Source organism: Salvia splendens, chromosome 12 (genome assembly GCF_004379255.2).
Source record: "Salvia splendens isolate huo1 chromosome 12, SspV2, whole genome shotgun sequence".
Classification (NCBI taxonomy): Eukaryota; Viridiplantae; Streptophyta; class Magnoliopsida; order Lamiales; family Lamiaceae; genus Salvia; species Salvia splendens.
Genome location: NC_056043.1, coordinates 10,287,482 through 10,294,386, shown reverse-complemented (window position 1 = coordinate 10,294,386; position 6,905 = coordinate 10,287,482).

Sequence of the window (6,905 nt, the reverse complement as noted above, 5' to 3'; positions counted from 1 at the left end):
ATTTGGTTTTTTGGTTCGGTTCGGGCGAAGAAAAAAACCGAAAAAACCGAATTATATATATATTCTATTAATTTAATATATTATATTATATATAATATATATTCTTTTAATATATTCTACTATATAATATATATTATATGTATTATTAATTTTATATTATATATAAATATTCTATTAGTATATATAAAATAAAATAAAATACACATATATAAATATATATTTATATTATATTTATTTTTTTCAGGTTTTTCGGTTTTTTTCGAGTTTTGTTCGGGTTTTTCGGTTTTTTAAGTACGGTTTTCGGTTTTTCGATTTTGGTTTTTCGGTTTTTCGGGTTCGGTTCGGTTTGGATTTTGAACTAAATTCAGTTTTTCGATTTTGGTTCGGTTTTTTGCCAAAACCGAACCGAAACCCGAATGCACACCCCTAGTTAATATGAAATGAAAGTTTTTTAGTATAATTTTTTTAAATTGATTTTTAATTTTTAATTAATTTTTTTTTAAAAAAAAATTGGAATCGGTTCCCGGTTTTTGATCCAACCGGTCGGATCACCCGGTCTAAAACTGCCGAACGCTCTGCCGATTTTACATGGTGAATTGGACTGGAAAGGCTACCGGTTCGCGGCCGGACCGGTTTGACTAGCCTGTCCGGTACAATTTTCAAAACATTGGTTAGGAGCTAACTTTGGTAGAAGATGGAGCTCTTCAGTGCGAAGTATAAAAGGGGAGCTATAACCGTTTTGTTCTATCGTCTAGATTCAACAACTCAAAAGAGAGAGAGAGCACTATTTGAGTGCTTGATTTAGTTTTGAGTGATTTGTGTTAGTTCTTGGATCATTGAATAATATTCCCGATCATCTTTCTCAGTGGACGTAGGTGGTAACACCGAACCACGTAATATTTATTGTTGTTAATCGGCGTGATGGCTTCAACAAAGATCGATATTAAAAAATTAACTGGAAAAAAAGATTTTGGTTTGTGTAGGCTGAAGATGAAAGTAGTGTTGATTAGGGGTGGGTAGGTACGGTATACCTTACCGAACCGTATACCTTACCGTAAATTCGGTATGCGAACAAATCATACCTTTACCTTACCAAAAATTTCAGTATACCGAACTTCGGTACACCTTATTTTCGGTATGACCAATTTCCATACCGATGCAGTACCTCATTTTTGGTATACCGTACCAAAGTTCGGTATACCGTACTTTTGCGGCATACCTTACTTTCAACATCAATGAAAATAGATGATTTGAGTTTTTAGAATATTATTTATATTTTATTTTAAAAAATATATATATTACATATATTTTATTCATAATTATATTTATATTTCACAATAAATTTTATAATTTTAAAAATATAAAAAATATATTTTATACTATTAAATTTATATTTTACGGTATATACCTTAATTTACGGTACATACCGAACTTCGGTATGAAGCGGTATACTGCGGTATAAGAAAATTCATATTGTTACCTTACCGAAAGATTTCGGTAAGGTATTATACTGTACCGAAAATCACGGTATACCAAACGTTCGGTATTTTTTATATTTTTTCAGTACGATAAGGCTGGTATTTTGACATTTCGGTATGCAACAAGGTTTATGGGAGATCTTGATTAGGGGGATCAGAAGCCACCTGAAGGGGATGAGAAAGTTGATCCCAAAAGACAAGAACTCCACTATAAGGCGTATAGCACGTTGATTCTCATCCTCAATGATCGGGTATTGAGGGAAGTTTCGAACGAAAAAACAGTAGATGGGGTTTGGGCGAAACTTGAGTCACTCTACATGAACATGTCTCTTGCCAACTGATTGCATCTCAAGCAGAAGTTGTTTACTTTTAAGACTGCTGAGTCAAGAAGCATTCTGGAGCAGCTTGAAGAGTTTGGGAAGTGTATAGATGATCAAGAGAATATTGATGAGCAACTGAAGGATGAAGAGAAGGCACTCATGCTTCTGAATTCTTTGCCAAAATGCTATGAGCAATTCAAAGATGTCATACTTCTTGGGAGGGATTCAAAAATCACCTATGAGAAGGTGCACTCTGCACTTAAGCTCAAAGAGTTCCAGAAGTCGGCTGGGAAATCCCTTGAATGTCAAGGCATCATCCTCCAAGAAGCAGTTCAAGAAGAAATGGAATGCAAATAAATCCAAGCCACATCAATCAAAGGATTTAGATTCCAAAGAAACAAGGAGATGTCACTCCAGGACGTCTCAAGAAAGACTGTTATGGTTGGAAGAAAAAACAGTCTGAGAATGAGAAGGAAGTGAATACTGCTGATAGAGGAGATGGAAGTAGCGGAGGCTCTAAACATCACAGAAAGGCATATCTTGAGTTCTTGGGTGATGGCTCAGGCTATAGTTTCCATATGACATCCAAGAGGGATTGGCTGACTGATTTGGAAGAATCAAATGGATCAGTGTTACTTGGAAACAATCATGTATGCCAAGTTGAAGGAATGGGAAACATCATATTCATTATGCATGGTGGAACTGTGAGGATTCTTTCTAAAGTCAGGTACATTCCTTCCATAAAAAGAAATCTGATTTCCCTTGGTATGTTGGAAAGAAAGGGAATGAGTTTTTCTTCATCAGGTTTTATGCAAGTGATCAAGAATGATAAGGTTGTCATGAGAGCAAAGAGATCGAATAGACCGTATTATCTTGAAGCAAAGGTAATTGTGAATGAACTGAATTTGACAGAAAAATTGGGGTTGAAATCTTAGCTTTTGAGATAGGGACATCTTGGAGAGGCTGGTCTCTAAGAACTAGTCAAGAAAGGAACCATCAAGATAGATATAGAGGAAGATAAGGGAGAAGTTAGCAGCTGTGAGCAATGTATCTTGGGAAAAAATCAAGAAACAAACCTTCAAAGCTGCAAAGCACAGTTCTAGCTCACCACTGGACTATGCCCATAGTGATATATGGGGTCCATCTCCTACTCAAAGCATAAGTGGAGGCAGGTATTTTATTTCAATTATAGATGATTTCAAGAGTGGTGCACAGAAGTTGAGCTAGAAAAGGGAAAGCCTTTGAAGTTTCTTAGGACTGATAATTGGCCAGAGTTCTTGTCATCAAAATTGATCAGTATTGCAAAAGTAAAGGGATCAAAAGGTATAGGACCGTTCCCAACCACCCACAACAGACTGGGGTTGCTGAGAGAGCTAATAGAACTATGCTAGAGAGAGTCAGGTGCATGCTTTTCACATCAGGAATGGATAAGAGCTTCTGAGGCTGCATCTACTGCTGCAGTTCTCGCTAATAAGTCCCCATCTTCAGCTCTTGATTTTGATACACCTGATGAAAGATGGTATGGATCTTCTGTAAACAATTCAGTGCTCAGGACATTTGGTTGTAGAGAATATGCCTATCTCAGATAGAATAAGCTTGAACCTAGAGCAATCAAATGTGTGATGATAGGCTATCAGAAGTGGGTCAAGGCTATAAATTATGGTCCACTGAGCCTGGGAATTTAAAGGTTATAGTAAGTAGAGATGTGGTTTTCAAAGAAGAAGAGATGTCATTTCTTAGCAAGAAAACTTTTATCACTCAGTTTGAAGTAGAGTTTCCAGAAAATGAAGAAAGAGCAGATGATACTAATCATCAAGGAAGTTCAAATGGTGATAATGGTGAATCAGTAAGCTAGATGGAAGCTGAAAAAGCAAAAGAGCCACTCCACTCATAGCCAAATCAAAGAGGCAGATCAAGCTTTCATCCAAATTCAATGACTATGACATGATGTACTCTGCATTGTGTTGTAGAAGAAATAGAGTATCATGAGCCATCAAGCTATAAGGAAACAGTCAGAAGCCAAGAGAAAGACGGGTGGATGAAAGCAATATAAGAAGAGATTGATTCACTCTATAAGAACAAGACATGGGTATTGGTACTGAGACCACTACATCATAAAGTTGTTGGATCTAAATGGATCTTCAAGAAAAAGATTGAAGCTTTCCAAAATGGCAAAGTAAGATATAAAGCAAGATTGGTGGCAAAGGATTATACACAAAGGGAGGGCATAGATTATAATGATGTATTCTCACCCGTGGTGAAACATAATCCATCAGAATACTCTTAGCTATCATTGTGCAAAGGGATTGGGAACTTCATCAGCTAGATGTAAAAACCACTTTTCTGCATGGGAGTATAGAAGAAACGATATAGATGGAGCAGCTCGAGGGTTTCATAAAGCCTGGAGATGATGGAAAGGTGTGCCTGCTTAAGAAGTCACTCTATGGATTGAAGCAGAGCTCGAGGTAGTGGTATATGAAATTTGGTAAATATATGCAGAAAATAGGCTTTGAAAGATCTATGTATGACAGCTGCGTTTTCATCAAGAAGAGGGAAGGAAATGTTGTAGTATACTTACTGCTATATGATAGAGATCAAGCTAATGATCTCCATTATCTCTTGAGATTATTTTCATTATTATAGAGATTGTTGAAAGATTACAATTGATAGAGATCAAGCTAATGATCTCCATTATCTCTTGAGATTATTTTCATTATTATGGAGACTGTTGAAAGATTACTTTAAATGTTGAGGATTTGTTTCATTGTTTATCTATAGGTTGATCCCTATAAATAGCTCCTCTTTAGAAAAGCTAGATATCTCGAAAAATAAAGTGTATTAGGACTCTTCGGAGGATTATCTTGGACTCTTTGGAGGATTGTTCTTTTATATTGAATTCCAGTTCTTGTTTTACTTTCGCCTTTAACTCCATATCAATTTGGTGCGGCGAACGTGGATCGCATCATGGTGAACACTCAGAGCACTGAAGAACGTCTTGACAGATTGGAGAAGGCGGTCGCGAACATCAAAGTGCAAATGAGCACATTCGAAGCCCGGATCTCTAACTGTATCAATGATGCCTTGGCACCATTCTTGCTGGATCTACAGTCTCGTGGCTTCATTCGGGAGCGCATGCAACAGATCGCATTCACCTTAGATGATCAACCTTTATCTCACACTAACAATACCAAGTCCCACAACTTCAACACTGAGCCAACGCCGCCCCTACTTCCTCTTGCACCTAATCCTCCCCCAACCAGCCCCCTTGTGCAGGAGATACAACCAGTCCAGCAACCATTGACTCTCCCATGTTTGGATGCACCATCCATCCCTGCAAATCAGCATCTCCATAAGTTGCCCATAACCCAACCTAATGTTGCACTTTCACCATCCATTTCACAATCAAAACTGCTTGCACTCTCTTCGCCCCTCACTGTACATCCAGTTGGGGCTGGCCATCTCTCTTCGCTCATGTTTTCCTCTCCTAATTCCACATGTGAATTCATTGAAGCTAGTTGTTGGTGTACCTTTGTGATGCATATGACTACCAAACATCTTGAGTATGAATGGCTACTTGAAAGCCCAACAACAAGGATACCCAAGCAATGCATTAATGTTGTTGGCCATTTTCTCTTGTTCGGCAATGTGGATTCTTTTCGAAAGCACGAGTACGAGCCTCCACCGATCAAAGCAATGTGTTTATGTTTCAACTCCAGCCTTGTGGGCAAGGCTGTTTTGGCAGCGAGGCAATTGATAGAGATCAAGCTAATGATCTCCATTATCTCTTGAGATTATTTTCATTATTATGGAGATTTTGAAAGATTACAATTGATAGAGATCAAGCTAATGATCTCCATTATCTCTTGAGATTATTTTCATTATTATGGAGATTGTTGAAAGATTACTTTAAATGTTGAGGATTTGTTTCATTGTTTATCTATAGGTTGGTCCCTATAAATAGCTCCTCTTTAGAAGAGCTAGATATCTCGGAAAATAAAGTGTATTAGGACGGTATCAACCGTAGGCCTCTTCGGAGGATTATCTTGGCCTCTTTGGAGGATTGTTCTTTTATATTGAATTCCAGTTCTTGTTTTACTTCCGCCTTTAAATCCATATCACTATATGTAGATGATATGCTAGTGGCAGCGGCAACTGTAGAGGAAGTTCAATCAGTGAAGAAGCAGTTGGAAATTGAGTTTGAAATGAAGGATTTGGGGCGGGCAAAGTGCATACTTGGGATGGATATAGTGAGAGCAAAAAGTGAGAAAAAATTATGGCTCACACAATCTGACTATATCAAGATAGTTTTGAAGAAGTTTCAGATTGATTCATCCTAGGCTGTGAGCATTCCACTGGCTCAACAGTTTAAGCTGAGCACATACCTGACTTGAGCCATGCAATCAGTGTCCAAAATCTGATTCAGAAAGGAAAGAAATGGACAAGATCCCTTATGCTAGCATTTTGGGAAGTATAATGTACACAATGGTTTGCACTAGACCTAACTTGAGCCATACAATCAGTGTAGCTAGCCGATTTATGTCCAATCCTGGGATAGAACATTGGCATGCACTAAAATGGATCTTGAGGTACTTGAAGGGCACAACTAAATATGGGATTGTGTTTGAAGGTGCGAAGAATGATCAGAAAGAAGCACTGCAGCGATTCAGACTATGCAGTAAACATTGATACAAGAAAATCTCACTTTGGATGTCTTAGGGTTTAGGGTAAGTTGGAAATCGTGTCTGCAGTCAGTAGTTGCTTAAATCGAAGTTTCCTTTTAGACATGAAATTTTATGTACTGTTGTTTTGATAGTTCGATAAGTAGAGAAAAAATGATAATGCTTCTATTTAAAAAAACATATCAATATAAATGTAGCGTCCCTAAAAGAAAAATTAAACAATTTAAATATATATATATATATATATATATATATATATAGGGAGATGATCAAAATAAGTATGTGTTTAAATCCAGAAATGCAGACCAAATCTTGGCCCTAGGATTAGATGATCTAATGGTCAATAATTAATCAAAAACACGGAAGGTCATAATTAAGCAATTTTAGGTCATATTATAATATTTGGGTTTAATGTCATGCTAAGATCG